Source organism: Phyllostomus hastatus, unplaced genomic scaffold (assembly GCF_019186645.2).
Source record: "Phyllostomus hastatus isolate PE091 unplaced genomic scaffold, TTU_PhHast_1.1 phas_contig_40, whole genome shotgun sequence".
Classification (NCBI taxonomy): Eukaryota; Metazoa; Chordata; class Mammalia; order Chiroptera; family Phyllostomidae; genus Phyllostomus; species Phyllostomus hastatus.
The window spans coordinates 28,060,819-28,083,701 of NW_025333872.1; the positions used below are offsets into that span (position 1 = coordinate 28,060,819).

Consider the following 22,883-nt stretch of genomic DNA (forward strand, 5'->3'; position numbering starts at 1 on the left):
GAAGAGGTAATTTCCCCCAGCATACTTATAAAAAGATATTAGGAAACTGTCGGTATTGCATGTCTTCAATTTTAAGATATTTAATTGCTTTTCCCATTTTGGTTGTGAGGTAATAATAGATTGTGTTTAAATTAGGATATGCTGATAGGCTTTGCATCACTTATTGTCAGAGAGCATCCTTCTCAGTTTTCCTTCTGTCCAGGTAAGTAGGGGGTGGTATTAATTCCATCTGTTAACTCTGGTGAGTCTGGAGATTCTGGAGTCATTTCCCTCTAAGACTTAGGTTACTTTCAGAGAGATCACTTCTGTAATAAGCAACGGTTTTCCCACTGAAGGTTACCATTTCATGCTTTCTGATTTTCACTACTTGTAATAATTTCTTCCTAATGCATCATGCTATAATAATTCTTGATCACAGACATTTCCATTTTTTGTCAAATTATTTCCCCTGCTTTGACAAGAACATCTTTGCAGGTAAGCACACACATGTTAGGGAATGAACTATATAGGCTGCTTTCACTGCTGTCCTCCTGCTCACCTCCCCAGGCACCTGGGCCTGGTTCCCCTGATTTTACCATCGCAGAGACAGTCCAAGCACTGGACTGGAGGACCGCTCACAGATGATGGGCAGGAGGAGGAAGGAGAGGATTTGTGAAGGGGTGTCAGGGAAACAGGAGTCAAAGAATAAGTGAGTAGGAAGTTACTGCGTGTCACAGGGGAAAGCAGTGGGCACATGGAAGGGAGCTGTGGCCCCTAAATGGTTAAGAAAATAAGGAATTTGGAAAGAAAGTTTTAGAAGAAGAAAAAACAAAGGAATATAACACAGGCACACGTATTTTTACCACTCAAGATAATATCAGAGAATATTGGGTCATATTTTTTTATACCTACCATTCCACTGAAGAATGAAATAGAATTGAGTTAATTAATAGGCAAATATATCGTATCTCTTCCTGTGATACTAGCTATTTTACAGTCTGTTAAAGAAGAGGTCTTCAACAGTCCTATAAATCTGGGAGAGGAAAATCTGGATTAGTAGAATTAGAAAAAGTTCTCAAATAACAGGTATTATCTCCTTTTGAATATTTAGAACTTGTTGAATGTGCTAAATTTATAAAAACTATTTTTGTTAAATTTAGAATCTCTGAGTACCAGAAGTGAATTGTTTTCTATCTGTCATCAACTTTATTTTAAATAGCTGTTACTTCATGAGAAATTTTAGACATAAAGAGATGATGGTATTTTCATTTACTTAAAAGTCGACCATCTGCTATGGTCTGGCAATAGAAGAGAGAAGCCTGGGCCTAAGGGAAGATCTGTGTGCGAGGCCTCTGGAAAGTGCTGATTTGCAGAAGACAAAGCCACTGGAATGGTGGAAGGTCAGAGAAGGTGATTGAAATCCTAGGTAATAGTGTGGCAGAAGAATGATTTGGGGAGGAGCAGAAATACGGAATGTGATGTTAATTAAGCAGATTGATAGGGGATGTTGCATTTAAACCCTCTCTATTTCCCCTCACAATCGTAAAATCAGTCTTCAGGAAAAATCTGTTTCTTGCTGTTGCTTTGCATGAGAGAGGATTCTTTATGGCGAATAAAGAAGGACTAGAGCTGGCTTTAATAGAGGCTCCCCTGAGCTAGCCACATCAGGGTTACCTCTGAGAGACTATGCAGAACTCCTTCACCATGTACAGACAGAAAAGCAAGTCACTGACAATGTTCAAACACTGCCTACACCGTGTGTATCTTAGACTAAAATTTAGCTTAATTTTATATCTGGTAATAATTACAAAATACTATTGACACTGTTCATTTTATACATTGAAGAAGATGGTTTATTCCATCATTTTTACATAGCCTAGCTAGTCATAAATACATATGGTAGGCTTTACTATTCCTTAGTCACAAAATTACTTAGCTGAAATTTATTAATTAGTGCCTGCCAGATGTGATAATACCAGAGGTGGCTTTCCAAGTTGCTCATGATTGAGGAGCTGAGACAGACAGCTAAACAGATGATTATGATGCAATACAACCTGTGCAATAGCAGAGGAATTTTGAAAGTGCAGTTTAAGCACAGAAAAGAGACTGAATATTATTTAAAGTGGAGCAGTTTAGAAATGATACTAAATTACATACCTTCTTATTTTACTACCTTCCATACCAGAACTTTCTTATAGACATTAATAAAGGCTTTCCAAATATAATTTATGGGCAGAAGCAGTTCTAATAACACAGATATAGTTTACTAGAATATGAATTTTTTGTTTTCTGGTCAGTTAACAAACATTGGCATTAATGTAGTAGTTACAAAACCTGGCACTTAAATTTTGGAATGGGGAAAAAAAAATCAAAGCAATCTGCTCCAAAATGAAGCCAACAAGATAGTTCTGCCAAGAGATGATGGCAGTGTTCTAAATATAATCATTTTGTGATGGTAGAACTGTTTCTCATTTTCTTTTCCTCTCTAGCATGTCTTGTTTACATTTGGTTAATAAATGCAAATGTAATTGTCACCACAGAGCAGGCCGCTTTAAACAATTCTGTTTCCAGAGAATGTTATTTAGGCTGTTCGACCCACATTTGTCTGTGGAATGTCATCATTATGTTACCGACTTGGAGTGCATCTAGGTAGCACCTAGCAGCAGGACCACCGAGTACACACTCAGTTTTCATGTGCGGCATATGCTCATTTGGGCAGCTGCTACAGTTTCTGTGCTATCAGTGGAATTCTGTAAAGGAATCAAGGCAGTGTGTACAAGCCCAAAGACCTAAAAACCAGTAACTGAGTATCTCTCCTTTCCAAGTAAAGGCAAAATAAATGATCTTACATGAGGAGGATGTACAGGCATGCAAATATTTAAGTTGAATAGTAGTAACATTTTTTTATTTAAAAAAAATCCTTTAAGAAATGTTGTGATGTAAGTAGAATAGAGGACTCTTATTGCAGGAAGATACACTGGGATCTTGGGTGCAAGTGAAGGAACTGGAAGGAACTATCTTCCTGGAGGGAAGATCTTCCTATCTTTCCCCAAGGATACCATCTCCAGCCCCAAGGGCTGTTTGTTTGTTGTTGCTATTGTTAGTGGCCATGGTGATTATTTCGTTCTGTTGTTATTTAGATTTCTCCTTTAGAAAATTTAAAGTTAACTTCCTGATGAGGATCTTTTGTCATTCTAAGTTAGTCAGGCTCTGATATCTCTAAGAAAGTATAATTTCCTCAATACCAATGGGATCCAAACCTTAGTAGACTCTGGAAATATTTGGGAGTCCTTAACTGGAAATGCAGATTCCTAAGCTTGTCCTATAAAATTCTGTGTCAGTGTACCAGGGGCAGGGCCTAGGAAGCTGAATTCCTATTAATATCCCTAGGTAGTTTTATCTTTATTTGCTGTTAATGTATTTTGGTGTATATTTAATATGCCACTTGTGTTCTTCCTTTCGTAGATTACTACTCTGACTTTTGCTGATGTTGTTCTTTACTGTCTTTTTACTAATTTATTACAAATCTTGATATAATTTTGATGTATATATCCTTAGATATATAGAAATATATGGATTTTGATCTTTTATGCATATTATAAAAAATAATCCTCGTGTGCTCTTGGCAATTTAAGTGTGTGTTTGTTTGAGTGTGGGGGGGGTGGGTTTATATGTGTGTATTAAGAACAGGTGGTAACAGACATTGATTCTTGTCTCTATGATCTATATACCATTCCTAAGAGAAGAATTTGAGTAATTAATTTCAGTAGGATTGTGCTTTTGAAATATTAATCAAATTTTTAAATATTCCCTGACACTTGCTATCCCCTTTCTTCCTCTATCCCCAATTCAAGATGAGAGGTTATTCTGAACTCAATGTTTTAGAGATAAGATGTGTCAGCAGAAAACAACAGAGGAGGGGCTACATCTGGCTTTTATGTTTCAAGAGCTCAGGCCTTGCAAGTAATAGGAAGCCTTAAGGTAGCAAACAATAGGTGTGAGAGAAAAATATGAATTCGTTCTAGTCTTTCTGCCCAAAGTTTTGTGGAAAAACAATGTTCCTTTGACTAAGAGTAGAGGTCATTTGGGAGGTTTTAAGTGCCAAGGTTGTAAGTACCAAGAGGCTTCCTGAAGGGGCCTGTTTCCTTCCTCCTCAGAAGTGTGTGTAGGGACAGAAGTCCCCAAACAAGGTTAGGAGGGCCTGAGAGAAGAGGGAACATATGACCCCCTTTCTTGGTCGATTCCCTGGTTGATCCCTGGGGATATGGCAATTCCCCAGAAACAGTTTCTGTGATGGGCGCAGGAGCACAGACCCCACACAGCCTCGTACAGTTTCTAGTTCTCCAACGTGGTGGGAGAACAGGGCGTGCCCTTTCCTCAAAGAGCCAGATAGTAAATATTTTAAAGCTCTGCAGGCTATATGGTCTCTGTCACAACTACTTGTCTCTGCTATTGTGGCACAAAAGCAACCATAGATGATACATAAAAAATAGGCAAGGCTATGTTCCAATAAAACTTTATTTACAAAACCAGCAGCTAGCCAGATTTGGCCAGTGAGCTAGTTTGCCAACTACTGCCTTAGATAGTGCCTCGTCCAACTTTGTGTGTAAGAATTTGCTTACTGGAAATTAGGATTTCAACTATGTTGGGAGGGATATTCAAACTCAGTCTTCTGTTTGCCTTGCCAAACAAGGTGCAGATGAGTTCACATGGCATCAGGTGGACTGGATTGCTGGTGTTATTTAGAATTGATTAAGCCAAACTGTGAGAAGTGAGCTGTGAGCTCTGGTCCTAGCTATAGGAGCCAGGCAGACCATATTAGCAGAGAATAAGATGATCAAAAATGTAATAGATTCTTCTTCCCAATCAGTCTGGGGCACGGAGGACAATGTCTTCTTTCTTGACATATGAGCAAATAGGTGATGGGTACGAGTTGCACCTCTTTTCTTAAGCATGAAGAGTAGTGTTCTTAAAGGCTTCAGTCATGCTAGGGCCTGGGTACGTCTTTAAAGCTGGACTTGGGACACTCAGCTTGGCCATTTCTAGCAGCAATAATAACCCACCTCCTGTGTACTTCTCTTGTTCCCAAGCTCTCAAAGAGACTTAATAAATGTCAGAGTTCTTTGCAGTTGTGTTGGAGGATAAAAGGAGAAGGTAGCCGTCTTCCCCACAGGCCTAGAGAGGGCACTTCAGTGGTGATCACTCGTCTGTGGATAGAGGGCCATCTGCAGCAGAGATAGGGAGCCCAAAAAGCTGCACTATGTTTGAGCTAGTGATCTTGAAAACCGGTTGCTAGGAATGCTGCAAGCAGAGTGAACTTTTGAAAAATGCACTAGTGGAGACTGGAGTTCTGATAGTTGGAATGTAAAAAGAAATATAAGCTCATTTCATATTCAACAGCTGATGAGTCCACTATGATTGATTATAGCTGATTTCTAAACCACACCCATGCATTTATCAATATGCATATGTTATTTCTAACTTTCCATTGTTATGTACACCTAATGGTCAGTTTTATTTTTGGATTTCCTCCAAATATTTAGGGAGATTCAAAGTTTCCATTGTTATAAATAATTTTTATATTTATAATAAAGTGTAATCTGCATTTCCCAAATAAATGATTTCCTTGAGACAGACTCCTAGAAAGAGATTTGCTGACTCATTTTTAAGGTTCCCGGTGCATGCTGACATTTTGTTTCCAACAGAGTGTGAAAGTGCTTGTTCCCTGCAGCTTTCAGCAGCACTGGATATGTGAGGGACTATTATTAATTAGACAGAACTTTTAATTTCATTTATTTGATTACAGAGTTTAATATTTTATGTGTTCGTTAACCACTTTAATATTATTTATTTTTTTGTCAACCATCATTATCTTTGTTCCTCAGATGAAGCTGAGCCTCAGAAGCTTAAGTGACTCACCTGGGGTCAAACAGCTAGAAATTTGCAGGTATGGGATTTCATTCTGAATTCTGGCTTTCATCAAATACTTGTTTCCTTATACAATAATGTCCTGAAGGAAAAAGGAACAGGGCTCCCTCAGTTTCTGTTTATGATTGTGTCAGTGGTTCCTTTTTTGTTTTAATTCCTGGAAATTGTAATTGCTACCCAAACTCTCAAGAGAAATTTATTATTAGAGCTTAGAAAGCCTCATTCAAAAGTTAAGTTCATTTAGTAGGTTGTCTTTTCATTTTCATGATGGTTTGCTCTGCAGAAGTGTTTTAGTTTGATGTAGCCTCATTTGTTTATTTTTTATTTTATGTCCCTTGGTTTTGGATTCACTCGTATATGGAATCTAAAGAAGCAAAACAAGCAAACAAACAAAACAAAAACAAACTGATAGATACAAAGAACAGATTGGTGGTTACCGGAGGAGGAGTGGGTTGGAAGGTGGGTGGCATGGGTGAAGGGGCTCCATTGTATGGTGATGGATGATAACTAGACTTTGGTGAGTGATCACTTTGTAGCGTACACCAGTGTCAAATTACAATGTTGTACACTGATGCTATGTACCAATTTTACCACAATAAAAAATCATGAAGGTCAACAGAAATTTCAGTCTGTTTTGATGAATCAGGACTGATGAAATGAATTCTCTTCTGTAAGCAAAAAAAAAAAGAAAAGAAAAGAAAAGAAAAAAGAAAAAGACTGCCACTGTGGTTTCCTTTGAAAAGATTTCAGTTAGACTAAGCAGAACATAATATTTCAAGGACAAAATTCACCTTTTTCCCATATGTAAAAACACTTTCTCATTTGTAATCTACACTTACGTTTTATCAGAAATTAAGTTTGTGGAAGGTAGATTAAAGTTATGTCAAAAAGATGGAAGAGGATACAGAGAAAGTCCTTCAGCAAAAGCCAAAGTCTTTGCTCCCATTGATAATTTCTGTTGAGAATTTTTCTTTCTCAACAAAAAAGTCTGAAGTTCTTGTCCCTGAAACCCTTTTGTCTCTTGCTCTGCCTCATTCTCTGATAACTCTCAAATCTGTAACTCTTGCTTCCCGCTTGAATTTTTCCTTGTTTTCACATTTCCTTCCCTGAGAAATCCTTCTCAGAAGGCTTCTGAAGGGAGGTGGCAGCTGTGGTGGGGGCTTCTCTTGCCTGCTCACTCAGGTGCTACAGCAAATACTGTGCTCTCTTCTACCGTGCCCTCTTCTGCCAGATGCTGAGGAAAATGTCCAAGTGTTGAGTCTCTGGATTTCCTGAGTAATTTTCCTTCTTCTGTTGGCACAGGCTTTCTTTTCATCATTTTTCTGCCATGGATCTTTTCTTGAGAATCATTCTTTTTGTGAAAGTATGAAGGCACAATAGAAAAGGTAATTAAAGGAACACCCTTTAATTAAAGAAGTGAAAGGACCCTTCTCAGATCCATGTCTACTTTGCACCATGTATTAAAACAGCCAGAGATTGCTGAGATTCATATGTGGGCTTTTTATTTTTTATTTATTTTTTGTTGAATTTATTGAGGTGACATTGGTTAATATAACTGTATAGGTTTCAGGTGTACAATTCTATTATACATCATCTGTATCTTCTATTGTGTATTCACCACCCCAAGTCAAGTCTCCTTCCATCACCATTTATCCCCCATTTACTCTCTTCTACCCTCTGCCCCCTTTCCCTCTAATAATCACCATATTGTTGTCTGTCCATGAGATTTTTTTCTTACTCCCTTCACATATTAAGACAAATACATATTTTGTGGGATAAATAATTTTCTATTTACTTTTGAAGATTATCCTCAAGTAGCAATACAACAGAAGTTCTTCAAAATACATTGCTAATAAAAATAAATTCAAACCCTAAATTATTACCTATTAGATTTCATTAATATTTTCACACTTTATGCCTTCTTGATTTTTAAACTGAAACTCTTAAGTTCTTAGTGTAAATTGCCTCATCAATTCTTACTTTAAAATAATTGAAATATTCTTCAAATCTAAATTATGATATGCATTAGTTTAGACTTTTTTCATTTCTTTACTGTTTCCATTGTCTTTGTAACACATGTGTGTATGGTCAAAGTTTATTTTAAAGCAAATATTTAAAAGAACTATCTAGACAGATCAAATTATTTCCTTGAATATATGTATCTTTCTTTAATAGTAGAATTTTAATAGTAAAGACATCAAAGTGTGTGAAAATAAAGATTACATTCAGGATGAAAAATGACTTCAGAGTTAAAGCCAGAATTAGTGGCCCACTGAATCTCATTTTTAGTTATTTTGGAACAGGGCACTAATGAGATATTATTTCTGTTTACTATTATCCCTGTCAGTTCCAGGAAGAAAATTAACATCCTAAATACTTTCAAAAGCAAACTTTTCTTTTAATTTAATCATCGTGTTGAAATTGGTTTGATGTGGTTTATTAATTCTTGATATACTTAAGATTAAAATGTTTAATATAATATGAATATTCTTTAATTGAAAAGAATAATAAATGTGTATTTTAAACATTCGTAGAGAGAAATCTAGAACTTGCAATTAACATGCATTACAAACATCTATAGTTGAAAGGTTATTCAAATGTAATGTTCTAAATGAGAAAGAAGCTGTTGGAGGTACATTTTTCATTGTTGCAGTAATAGAACTATTCAATTTAGCTTTAATTGAAATTTGATTAACAAAGTCTTCCTGAATGATGAGATTTCTTAACTTAGCAACATCCAACATCAGTTGAAGAATTTCCAGTGACTTTCCATTTATCGGTCTCTTGCTTAGTTGTTTAAGTTAAACAACAAATATTGATTTATAATTAAGGAAACAAGTCCTGAATGCTTCAACGGGTAATGAAAAAACAGGAAATGATTCCATGTTTGTTTAATAGAAAAGAATAACAAAACATCATTGCTGTAGGGAAACTTAGAACTCATGGGGGTGGGTATGGTATCACAGTGAGCGGCCTCACTGCCTGGGAGCTTCAGTATAGACTTTGGGATGGAGCAGACTAAGGTCCAAATCCCACTGTGTCATTCATCGGCAGTGAAGCTAACTTTAGGAAGCTAACACTCTGAAACTTTGGTTCACCATAGGTAAAATGGAGATAATAATAGTCTCCCCATCAAGGGATTTTTGTGAATGTTAAATGAGATAATAAATGTAAAGATTGAGCATAGTGCTTGGCCCAAAGTAAGCCTTCAATTCATTATTGGGTTCATTGTTATCTTTATTATTATGAATGAGTCTGTCTTCATTTTATCAGATGAAGAAGCTGAGGTCCATCGAGATAAAATGACAAGCCCAAATTACTTCAGCTTATTTTTTTCTGTCCATGCTAAATTTATTGAGTCTAACCAGATTATCTGATTGAAATAAAAATTGCAATCAGAACATTGAGGTCTGTAAATATTTCCTTACATTTCTATTTCTCTCTCTCTCTCTCCAGAAATGTAAAGCTATGGCCCCTAAACATTAGAGGGGGCAAGTCCAAATTACAAATCACACAAAGCAAAGAGGAGCTATACAAATATATGTCACATATTGAGAGAGAGAGAGGTAAGGGAAAGAATAGGTCAAAAAGATTTGAAATTTTTATTTTAGACAGACCTACCTTGATAGCTGTAATAAGACTAATTTTATTCAATTATTTAATGCTATTGTATTTGCACTATGGTTCTCTACATAATCTTATCTTTTGATTTAAATACAATAAAATTTATACTTGGAAATTATAAACCAATTTATAAAGAAATAAATTTAACCAATTTAAAAGAAATTCTTTAATTTATAAGTAGTAATTTAAAACACTTATAAGCTTATAATTTTTAAATCAGAGGGGAAAAGGAAAGAATTTACACCATACACATTACTCCATAAACTGGAGACGTATAGAAGAGAATGCAGTCAGAAAAAAGTAAGAATGGGGAAGATTTAAGAGAACAAATGACATTTTTAATCTATTCAGTGATGTTGAACTTGAGTTTGTCATTAGTTACCAGGATGAAATAAGTTAGATATTGAAATTCACAATGTTGTGATTATTTACTATGTAGATAATAAAGTGTGATAAAGATGAAATCACCTTAGAAGAAAGTAAGGAGAATAACAAAGGTCAGAGACTGAGAAAAAGAAACATCATTATTATGTTATTTCCAAGCACTGAGAGATAGGTAGGAAGACAGCCAGCAGAGAATGTAATCACTAAATCCAGGTTAATAACAAGAATGTGGAAGACAATGGATTAAAAGAAGAAGAGAAGAGGAATGGAACAAAATGAGAAAGGGTGAGAAGAAGATGAACAGTATATATGGAGAGCATGTTTCAGATACATATATAAATGTGGACATTTTTAGAGCTATTTCAATTCACCCAGTTATGACTGAAAAGAAGGTTCTCATTAGAAAGCAGATAGAAAATGTAAGTAATGGTGGTGGGAAAATATGAAAGACATTCCAAGGCAAGTTTAAGAATTCTCTCCCATCAATTAACTTGAAAAAGTTTTATTAGTATGAGTGCAAAAATCCTAGTATCCAGAAACAAAAGGTGTGTTTGTAACTTTTTCCATCATTTTCTAAAGACATCTTTTAATGAGTATGTTTAGATATTACCATGTTCATTTATGTGTGTGTGTGTTCCTAAAACTATTAGCATTTGTATAAGTGCTACAATATTAATGACAATGTGCTAAAACACCTCACCAAAATATTTTACATAAAACAGGAACAAATTATGTAATAGTGTCAGGCCTAACAGAAATAAGAAGTGCCTTGTGTCTTCAAGGTGTTAATTGGTATATTCAGAAAAATCACAGCATTTGATCTGGGGATGATTTCCAATTAAGTTAGCAAAATATTGAGCTATAGGAAATTGGCCCCCAAATAGCAAAGATGATCTAATTCATAGAATTATGGTTTTAATATGATCCTTCTAAACAAATAAAAAAATTATGTCAGTGGTAAAGTTTATAGAAGACATTAATATACAAAACATGATGTTAAAAATACACCACAAAAAGGTCATGGAATTTATAAGGTAAGTTTTATTTTTGAGGTATATATGTCACATGACAAACTGGTACTTTCATTCCCTTCTTGAAAGAAAGACTCCTACTGAAAACATTAGTTTACAAGAGTGAAAACAGCCTCAAAAACTATGTGAGATTTATAGAGTTATAAAAAGTAATAAAGTGATTACTCAGCAAATAGCCATTTATTGATTCACACCTTCCTTCAACACATGGGGGCTTGAACACCTACCAGGAGCCAGCCACCGTTCCATGTGACGGCCATGGCAGTGAGCACCGCAGACTCGCTCACTGACCTTGTGCTGCAGGTGTTCTGATGGGAGGGCACAGACACCAGGCAGACATATGGACCAGGTGGTTATAGTGACTGTAGGGAAATTTAAGTATAATAAAGAGGTATGGGGCTGAAAAGTAGTATTTTAAATAAGTGGTTAAAAAAGATCTCTCTGATGGTGTTATTGGACAGAGATCCGCCCCAAGCGGGTCTGCCTCAGGCTGGCCTGTAGTGTGTATGTTCTTCACTTTGCGTAGGAAAGATTTCACAATCCAAGTCCAGGTGATTCTGAGAGTACTTTTATTAAGGCTGGGGACAGTGAAACAAAAGGACTTAGGGTAGAATAACTAACTGGAGAGAGCCTACACGGTGCTCAGCTTTGGCTCCCTAGAAAAGTAACAGGAAAGGAGTGAGCCAAGGCAGGGTTGCCATTAGCTCACTGGGAAGTCAGAAATAAGGGAGCCTTACAGAGAGCATCAGGGGGTAAGCCTGGGCCAGCCTGCTGCTGCCCACTGATCCCCTGGCTGCAAGTCTTGTGGGACTCTTAGAGTTTAAAAGGAAGTAATGAAAAGCTCATGCCCAGGAAGGGGTATGGTTATGCTCTAGAGCAAGCCTGCACTGAGTCTTGCTTTTCAGGGTTATTTATCTTTTTTCTGTGGGTGGAGATCTTAGGGCAGGATTTCAGCAGAATACTTATCAGCTTTCCAGGTGCATTTTTAATATACTGATGCGTTAAAATGAGCATTGAGGGTTTGGGGAGTATTCTTTGGTCTGCTATACTGTGTTACTTTTATTTTGCATCTGCCTGGTGTTTAATGGGGTTTTTGTTCATTGTTATGTTGACTTCATCTGTCCTTGGGTTTAGCTGGCACAAATGGTATTAATTAGGTCTCTGTTCCCTATTTTCCAAGACCAGGGAAATTTTAAGCTGTGTATTCTCTGGTTAGGGGGGAGAGGTGAAAGGACAAAGCTGGCACCATTGGCTATCCTGGTGCCATTTTGTGATCAGGCCTGTGACCTTGTTAAATATGACAGTCATTTTACTCTTTTGAGCTCATGTCCCCAAGGCTGGAAATTACTGGAAAGCAAAAACAGATCTAATTGCTCCCTACAGCCACAGGCAGAAGATAACATTGGAACAAATGGCCCAGGGGCCTCACACAATGGCAACCCCACTCCCACCCTTTTTTAAATCCAGTAAACCAATAAAAGTTCAGAGTCCCCATCCCTCAATGCTGGTATGTATCTCCACACTGTGCCCCTCTCCTTTCTTGGAGAGTAATTACAAACTTGACTTTCAGAGCCTTCTTCTTTCTGTGAATTCATTCACAGCTCACATTATCTACCACCCTAACATTTTGGTGGCCCGTACGGGGACATTCTCTAATTCTCCCTCTTCTCTGCCTCCTGAGACTTGCAACCAGGGTAGCAGCAGTTTGTGCAAGCTGGACTTGGGCTAACTCCCTAACTCTGTCTCTGTGAGGTTTGGTGAGACAATTCTGATCCTTCTCCATTTCTCTAGACTCTGTGGACAGCCTCCTCCTCACCCATCTTCACGGCCAGCAATTGGTAGGTCTCCCTGACTCTCAGGATGAAAATATCCTACTGAAAGTGATAGCTTATCCCCTCATCTTTTTGTTGTTTATGTAAACCCTGGTACTGGGTCTATCACTTTCCCAGGATTCCAGCTGGGAGGGACGCCTCCAACTGTCTCCTTTCTGCTCTGGTCTGCTCTTGGGGCCCAGGGAGGCCTGGCTGTGAGGGAGAACCTCATGTCTGGTCTGCCCTTAGGCTTGAGGACACTCGGCTCTGGCTGCAGACCTCTAGGTATTTGAGTTAAGGACATCTTTTTCAAAGTTTCCCCCCACCCCCACCGTTTGTTTTCATCCCTGAGCTAGTCTTCTCTTTTTTGTGGTTCTCACCATGGGCAAGACTGAGTTGACCCTGCCCAAGGACTCCCCATTGGCATGTCTACTTAAGAACTTGAAGGCTCTGGGACTTACTGACCTCAAGCCCAACCACTTGGTTTTTCATTGCAGCACAGCATGGCCTCAGTACAAACTGGAGGACCAGGATGTCTGGCCCATGGATGGATCTCTTAACTATAATACTATCCTTCAACTTGACCTGTACTGTTGTAGCCCTGATCCCCTCCTTAGGTTTAGTTCTCGAGGGGAGGAGATAAGATCTTAAACTTCAGTAGGGATTCAGGCCTCTTTCTCTTAACTATGGCTTTTCATTCAAATTTGCCTCACTCTACCCTCCCACCCCGTATTTGTTTTCAGCTGAGCTGCTTTCCAATCCCTTAAGGCCATGCTCTTTAATCAGTATCACTCAGCAGGAGTGACACTATTCTTTACCTGCCTAACCCAAGTCCTGCATTCAACTCCCATTTGGAATTAGGTTTGGCAGCACTGTGCCCACATTACATAAAAACAAGGGTACAAAGAGGGAGAAAATCTCACCCTAGCTCCCAGACTGTAAAACACTATATTCTCCTTCTGGAAATCTAGTAACTGACAAATCCTGGGACCAGTTGGGCCTGCCTCTCAATGCAGGAAAAAAATGTGATGCTTTAAACTCAAGCTGCTTTTCTGCCCCTTCACCTGATGAAACAAAAGTCCTTGTAGAAGAACCTTGCTTTTCTTTTCCCATATTTTTCAAATGCAAATTCCTGGTCTTCTGAGATAACTATTGTCTAGACTATCTTTTAAAATACAAATTTGGGGAAGAGGATTCTTATCAAAAAGGGGAAAACCTTAGCTATATCTGAGCAAATCAACTTAATTTATTTCAGCTATTCCTTTCTAAATTAGTCAATTATGATAAAAGTTATTGAATGTCTAGGTATTTTGAAATAACATAAAATACTGAAACATAGATTGCTAGACTTGCTCTTGGCTTTTTATTACAAAGAGTCTTTGGAGTGGATTTGGAGCTGTAGATAAGTGTCTTGTGCTAATTGGAGGTGTGTTTCTTGAAAGTGAGAGTGTTTGCCTATGGAGGAACCTGTGTTTCTAAAGCTCATGAGATGTGTTCATAAGTCAATCTAGGGAATGCTGTCTGCTCACTTTTTATGCCTGGAAATTGAGACTCTAAAAATTAAAAGTTCAAATTAAGTTGGAAAGAAATTGTATGGTTTTAATAATAGAGGGCATAAGGCAATTTTGGAGATGCAATTTTAAAAGGGATTGAAAGTGAGTTATTCTAAAGATGGTTATGTCTAAAGGGATAAAAAAGTTTATGAAAGTTGCAGAAAGGTTTGTGAAGGTTGTGAAAGTTTTAAATTTCTGAAGAAAGAAACTGAAACTGGAAAAGACACCAGTGTTTAGGCTGCCTGTCACTACCAAACCCAATAAGCAATGACAGCGATTGAATCTTTATGGGAGCTTTATTCAGATGGCTGGCAATCTGAGAAGATGTTGGTTTCATACCCTAACAGACTATGTTGTTTCCTCTTTCCAGGACAGATCTTTTACAATGGTGGCGGGGGGGTGCGGGCAGTATGAATAAACAAAGTGTGGTGAGGATTTTGAGATTCAGGGAGGATTAGGTGAAAGAAACTGCAACATTCCTGTCCTGGGCAGTTAGCTGTTCCCAGGGGCGGGTGGTCCTCTGTCTCTCACTGGAACACAAAAGCCCAGATACCTTCACTTGTCCCTAGGTGGTGATCTTTAGCAGTGCCCCAGGAGGTCAGCTGTTTTCCCAGGAGCCAGGACAGGCCTTATCTGTAATTTCTGAAATAAAAGCTTTAACGTACACATTACTTGCTAGGCTTACAACTTTTTATCTTAAGTTAAAATTTTCCAACTCTTGAGTCCCCTATCAAAACCTCAGGCTCCAGTACCCCTTCCTCCACCCAGTTTCTCCCTGGTGATATTCTTTGATGACTCTGGTGGTACCTGGAGTTGTTTTCAGTATACTTTCTCTTGCCCTGGTCAGTGTGGGGAAACCTACCTGCCAGCTGTAGAATAAATCCTTCACCAAGATGTGTTTGTCAATGCTGAGATAGAAGGTAAGGCTGCCCTCTGGACATGGAGTCATTCTGTTACAGAATGGACCCACTGGGGGTTCCAGATACAGGGTCTTTCTGTATTATGGTTCTTTGCCCACTGCCCTTAGGAATTGTGTCTCTCAGTACCAGAGTTTGGTAAAAAGGAAAGGAACTATTTATTCAAAAGTTATGCAGGTTTAGAGTAATGGCAAAATATCACCATTAACATCCCAAAGTCCCTTAAAACACCCACAAACACACACAGTCCTTCCTTCCCCCTTTTGCCTAACCAGGCCAATCAGGGGTATCATATCTCAAAAAAGAAATAGAAGTCCATAGCTCAGCCAGACTTTAGGTTCCGCTCAGTAATCCATGCTCAGCAGGCCTCCCATGGTTCCCATCAGCTGTGTCACCGCCACAATTCTTAATCCAAAACCATGTGATATCTTCGGGTTTTGCCTATTCTAGTTTCCCAAGAATTTTCCTAGCTTTTTACTATCCTGTTACAATGGGAAGTATTTGAGAAAAAGCATGGAGGAAAAAGATAGACAAGCCATTCTATCTGGGGGACAACTTGCTGGCCAGCAAGAAAGGAGCATTCATGGAGCACTCAGGAAGTGTCAGGGGCCAGAATCACTGGAAAGTAATGTGGAGGAAGAGGAGATGGGTGAGTTCGTGGAAGGCTGTGTTTTGTAGGACTACTGTAATGTCTCAGGATTTACTCAGATGGAGATTAGAAGCTATTGGATGATTTTGAGCAGAGGATTGATATGATCTGACTCATGTTTTAAAAAGACTGTTTTGACTTCTGTGTAGAACAGATTGTAAGGAGAAATTGGAAGTAAGAAGACTAGTTATAGCTACAAGTAAATAATTGTGGCTTGGTGCAGGATGATAGAATAAAGGTGATAATTAGTGGTTATAGTCAAGGTATATTTTGAACACAGAGTCTACAGGGTTTGCCATCTGATGGGCTAAGGAGCAGTAAATAAAGAGAGGAGTTAAGGATGATTTCAATGTTTAAAGACTGGGCAAATGGGTAAACATTCAGTATCAGATACTGATCTATGGAAAACCTTCATAAGAAGCAGTTTTGCAGGGGGTGGTGAAGGAAATCAAGTGTATAGTTGGCATATGCTAAGTTTTGATAGGGGAACTCAAGAGCTAAAGGTTTTAGCTTCAATTATAGTTGATAGGCTTAAGTGATTAATGCATGTGCAAAGCTGTTATTCCAGGAACTGGAATGCATGACTCCTAGAGGTAGACAAGCAATTCAGCTTTTGTGCCCCAGGGTTCTGCAAGCCTTGGAGATGGTATCTGAGTCATTGTGTTCCAGGCAGGGCACATCCAGAGATGCAGCTAAAGAATTATTGTTCAGTGGATACAGAAATAATAGGAAAATTGCCTCCAGACTGCAATTCTTATCTAATTAACCTTTCTTTTATCCCCTTACCTCCCCTTTTCTTTTCCTTAGAAAAATGTCAGCTTGAGATGAAATATTAAGATGGTTTTAGGGTACATAACTTGCTGTCTTCTCAGATCACTGTCATCTGAATAAAACACCCATAAAGACTGAACCCTTGTCTCTACTTCTCAGTTCTGGTAGTGACATGCAACACAAGAGCTGACTTTTCTCATTTCATTTTGAGATACTTCTTGGACAGATATAATTCTAGCTTTCAGGTAAAAGCTTTGAAATAGAGACAGTTTGGGGGGTTGGATTCGGCATTAAAGATGCCATTCAATACCATAAGACTGAATGTGCCATGTAGATCATGTGTGTGGTTGAAGAACAGAGGTCTAAAGGACTGATCTTTGCATGACATCAAGGGAGCTTCCCAACATTTACAAGTTGGGAAGGGCAGGAAGATCTAGTAAAGAAGGACTAGCAGGAAGGGCCAGAATGTTAGGGGGTGAAGAAAGAATTTAAGGTGGAAGTGATGATCTTTGTCAGATGTCGAGTGACCACTGCATTTGGCAACCTGAAAGTCATTGATGATCTGGACAAGAGGAGATGAGATAGAGCAATGGTAAGAGAAAACGGTAAGAGAGTGTTCCAGAGAAAAGAGCAGCAGCAGAAGTGCAAAGTATAAGAAGAATCAATTCCTTTCAGAGTCTTAGTGTGTAAAAAGAATCACAAAAGAAAGGCAGTTTGTAGAGGAGGATCTAGGTTTAACTATCAGTTTAAAACATTTTTGATAATTCAGATAATACCTACACTGTGGAGTGATAATATAAGAAACATAGCTATATTATTTTCAGTTATTCCAGGTGTTTCATTTGCATTTCTGAAAATAAATCTGTGTTTTTTATTTATACCATTACACTTAAAATTCACTGTGAAAAACTTGCCCAAATCACTGATAGCTCTTCTGTCTTCTTTTTTCTAGTTCCCTCATGCTCTTTGTACCTATATATTACCTACACTTTCAACTTGCTGCAGGGAATGATTTTGATTGCCTTTTTAATGATAACTCAGAACATTTCTAAATCGTAAAGATTCTCCATTATTAACAGAATTCCAATTTTGTATAGACTGGTACACTGTTTGGCTCATGGTAATGAGAACTTCATTCCCTGTGGCAAGGGGTTTTAGGTTTGTGGTTGTGGCAGCCCTCTTGAGCTCATGGGGTAAAAACCCAGTAAGCGGAGATGGTAGATGAGAAGGACAAGAAGGGCTTTGGTTGTGGGCAGTATCCTGAGATCCCGAACCAAACCAGTAAAACTTTCACCTAGTCTTCTAGTATATAAAATAGTTAAATGTAGTTATTGATTAAGCCATGGTTAATCAGGTATGCTATTACTTACAGCTGAAAACATTCGTGATATAATTTTAATCAATTACTAGAAATCACTGGTGGAAGCAGCTTAGTTTTCTCACTGAAATTTTCTTTTATTTCCATTTTGGTGTTTTCATTTAAAGGGCTCTATAAATGTAATAATAATAATAATAACTGACATTTATACAAAATTTACTATGATCCAAGAACTGTTCTAACTACCTTAATTATATTATTTTATCTAACCTAATGAGATAAGTATTATTATGTTTCCCATTTTTACTGATGAGAATCTCAGGCACAGAGATCAGTAACCTTCCCAAGCTTACACAAATGTCTATTAGCAAAGTTAAGATTAGCACGTGTGATGTCTGCTTCCAAAGTCTATGCTCTCGTAGTTTAGGCTCCCTAGTTTTATGAGGAGGGTTTCTACTTGCTCCTGCTTTGAACTTCTTTAAGGTGTTCTCATAGTGCTCCTATTTGCCAGAAGTTCTGATTGCCAGATGTCACTTCTTAGTTTGCTGTGTTCCTTGTTAATCATCTAATTCTGATTGTAGTGAGTGTTCAACAAAGAAAGCCTTTAAGGGGAAGCTCTTGATATTTTTGGCTAGTCCACAATCTTGCAACATTCTAGGACCTTCTTTCCACCTAGTTATTTTGTGTGATGATCAGTGCTAATTATTCTTCTCTTTTTTTGGTAAAAGTTCTGTGTTTCCTGGAACTATAACAATTCTCTTTGTTCACCTACACTGCTAACATAAACTAATGAATATATAGAATATGTATATTAGCCCCCCAAATAGAGTGTTTACATACATTCACAGAAACTAATGTATAATTACCACTTCATGTATAATTACTAAATAGGATATTTCAGTGGACATACACAATGTGCATATTTATAAATCATGTGTTTATTGGTATAACAATATAAATTGTTAACAATATGTATAACAATTGGTTATACAATTGATTATGTATAACAATTGATTATACATATATAAATGGTTAACAATATGTATAATTGATATACATATCTCCACACATTATACATACTATATACACTGTCAGTTAATTTTTACAAATTCCTCTGACATATTGTTAGCCCTGATTTTATACCAGCTCAGAGAGAAGTTAATTAACTCATCTGACCAAGGTCACATGATTAGCAAGTGGCTATATCTCTTCAACATAAACTTTTATGACATCAGTCACCTCAAATTCTTAATGCTTGTCCTCGGTTTCAATATAAACTTATTTTATGATTAGCTGATGAATGTTTCACTTGTGTTATAAGAGAGGCTCCACATCTTCTCCTGCTTAATGTTTTTTAATAATAACCTAAAACAGTGACAGATGTGTACCAGCTGCGTGTTAAATATCAGAAAAAAATTAAATCTAATAGCTTATCATAGTAAAATATTTTATTTAAAAAATAAAATATGAAAAATAAATAAAATTTTGGGAACCAACATTCAGGCAAAATCTGATTCTAAATCCAGTCATCTTTGGTTGGCTTGCTGCTCTGTTCAAAGCAACTGAAAGGCATCTGGGCCAGGAGAGTCTGGGCGAGCATGGGTGCTGCCACTCTCCCCCGGGTTCCCAAGGCACACCTTGCTACATGGTTATTATGCACTAAGCCTAGTAAGACCTCAGAATTCTCCACTCAAGGCTTTAGACAGTCACTAGCAACCAATTGTTCTTGTCTAAGATATGACATATACTTGCCAATCTAGATCTAGAGGATAATTGAAAGGATAATTTTGTCCTATTTAATCTATATTAGTTGTTTCCTCCGCCAGTTATTCTAACACTGCAGAAGGGGAAGAACCATGAATGTTAGGAACAGTTATATTACGCCATAACACTTATGAACAATTTCTTAGTTTGAAAAAAATATTTATCTATCTTAGAGAAAGAAAGCATATATTGTCTTTTGGCAGAATTCCCTAAAAACTCCTCTTCTTAGTCCATAGGCCCAAAATGGTATAGGCCAGATAGGTTTCCCTTTATCTTAGGTGAGTCATACTTATTTATGAGGATCTCTGTACAAAAAAATATTCTCATATTGATTAGCTTTTGCCTCACATACTGATTTCTCCTTTAAGCAGTTTTGCCCAACATGGTGGTCACACACACATACCAGGCAGGACCAGCCTCCACATGGCTGCCATGCTCACAGTTCCTTTGCAAGACCTGCACATTTCCTGATGGGGAAACTATCTATCCCTGGGCATTTCCTTAATCCTAAATTGCCTGACTAGTACTGCATAACTAGCAGGTGATAGAACTGGGTATGCATATTATTATAAGAAAAGTACAGTAATAGGCTGGACAAGAAGCTTTGAGGCCAGGTGACCCCTGGATTATCTCAGGAAGCTTAAATGAGAGAAAACAGAAGGCTGAGGAGTTTGGCAGTAGAAGCAGTTCTGGAAAGAAAGACAGAGGGATGTGCAGGATGTGGAAGCCATGAGGCAATGGGGGTTGGAAAAAAAATATTTTTCTAGTTTGTATCTCTTCCTGAAAAATAAAAACACCATAGCATACAGATCTAACTGGTCTAATGTCCTGAGAAAGAATTTTTCCTCTTATGTGTTAAAGCATAGTCTATATAAAATCAGGCTAACTTTTATAATACATCTTTCACAAATTACTCGAAATAATGTTCCCTCATTATTTTCCATGATATAAAATCAAACTCACATTAAAAAAATAATTCTAGGTTTGGCTCTCTTTACTTTTGTAACAATTAGTTGCTATTTGATTATTTATATTTTTAATTATTACTATTTCTTATTTTTAATTGCTTTTAGAGAGAGGAAGGGAGAGAGAGAAACATCAACATACAAGAGAAGAATTGATTGGTTGCTTTTCATATGTACTCAGACCAGAGATCAAAGATTGAACCAGCTACCTAGGTATGTGCCTTAATGGGAAATCAAACCCACAACCGTTTTGTTATGGGACAATGCTCCAACTAACTGAGCCACACTGGCCAGAGCAGCTGCTATTTGATTTGTATTCCCTAGAAAACATATCACCTGTTTCTCAATTTTCAGACCTTTTTGTGTGTACAGTTCCCAGAGTGTTCTGAAAGTTATAATACCAGATACTTAAGTTGGTCACTAATGACAAAGGTTGTAGAGTACTTTAGGGAATGGAATTCTAACATAAGGGTTATAGTACCTCATACAGAAAGAGAAGAAGCTACTCATTGATTAAGTGTTGGATGAGTGTGTATTAATGACTTGGGTACATGGAACTTGATAATTCTCTGTGTAACTACACTAATGAGGAGACTTACTTAGGGCACTATTAATCACTATTTCTGTTAGCAATGTGACTGGACATATTGATCTGGCTGTGACGGTAGACTTCTAATATATATAGTATGGCCCATGACTGGTCTCTTGTCATAGGATGTATTTGGCATAATACAGGGTCATTAGGAAGCAATAGGGGCATATTAGACAACTCTACATGATCTGATGTCATGTACAATCAGCAATACCATTATTACTTCAATTTTCTTCACTAATTAGTTTTAAATTGAATATATTTTTTATTTGGAGCTAATTATGAAAAATTTCTAGTATTTATCAATTTTTACTTTGCTTTTCCAATGTATTTCTCATATTTGGTTGGCTTGCTCATTTTGTCTTTTTTTGTTCTGGTTTTGTCCTTTTCATGATCTCTGGTTCTCATTATCTCTGTTTAAACTTTCTTAATTGAAATGTAACAGGTTTTTATTGTAGAAAGTTGCAAAACTCAAAAGAGCAGACAAATGAACATAAAATTATTTCTTCCTCTGTTTTGCTATTTATAAAGCTATTTCTTCCTCTGTTTTGGACCATGGGGACACAAATGAAATGGTGTACTGGAAAGATCTTGATTTTGAACATTTTAATGAATAAAGCCACTATGCTGGCCCTGGAGAGAGCCCTCTCTGAACTTTTATGGGAGGTAGAGATAAAATTCTATATTCATTAAGCCATGGTTATTTGGAGTTTTCCTGTTACTGACACCTAAAACTAATCCTACCAAGTAAAATAAAAAAATGGCTCTTAAAAAAATAATAATATTGCCCTGGCTGGGTGGCTCTCTAAAATCAATAAACATATCCTCTGAAGAGGCTAAAAAAATAATATTTGCAAATCTCTAGGTAGACTCGCCCCTCACTCCCCCTAAAATGGAAAAAAAAGTTTAAAAGAAAGAAAAAAGGCTTGAGTCTAATATGAAAAAATAGAAAAGGCATGTAAGCTCTACAGACATTAAGAAGATAAAAAGAGCTTCTTGGGTACTGATCTACTTTGAGGTGAAATGGCTAAACGCACCAAGAAGGTCAAAATCATGGGTAAATATGGCACCATTATGGCTCCTCCCTCAGGAAAATGATGAAGAAAATTGAGATCAGCCAGCACACCAAGTACACTTGCTCCTTCTGTGGCAAAACTAAGATGAGGAGGTGAAATGTGGGAATGGGGCAGTGCGGTTCCTGCATGAAAACTGTCGCTGGTGGTGCCTGGACCTATGATACCTTCTGCTGTCACAGTAAATAAAGTCCGCCATGGGAAGACTGAAGGAACTGAAAGACCAGTAGACACTCCACAATTTGAAACATTGTTAGCCTATAATAAATAGATTAATTTATGTAACAAAAAAGAATAGTATGAAAAAAGTTATGCCAACACATTTGAAAATATAGATGAAATTCTAAGAATTTTATCACTTACCAAAATGACTTAAGAAATGATAGAAAATTTAAAGAATCATAACTATTAAGGAAATTTAATTAGTTTAAAATCTTATCACAAAGAAAATACTTGGTTTTATCGGAGTGTTCTACAAAACATTTAAGGTATAGAATGTTAGTTTTAGAAAGGTTATGCTATAT

General features: G+C 37.3%; 1 pseudogene; it reads left to right on the plus strand.

The window, feature by feature from the left end:
• Positions 1 to 22,309: 22,309 nt before the first annotated feature.
• LOC123822081 lies at positions 22,310 to 22,589 on the plus strand (annotated as a pseudogene).
• Positions 22,590 to 22,883: the final 294 nt, after the last annotated feature.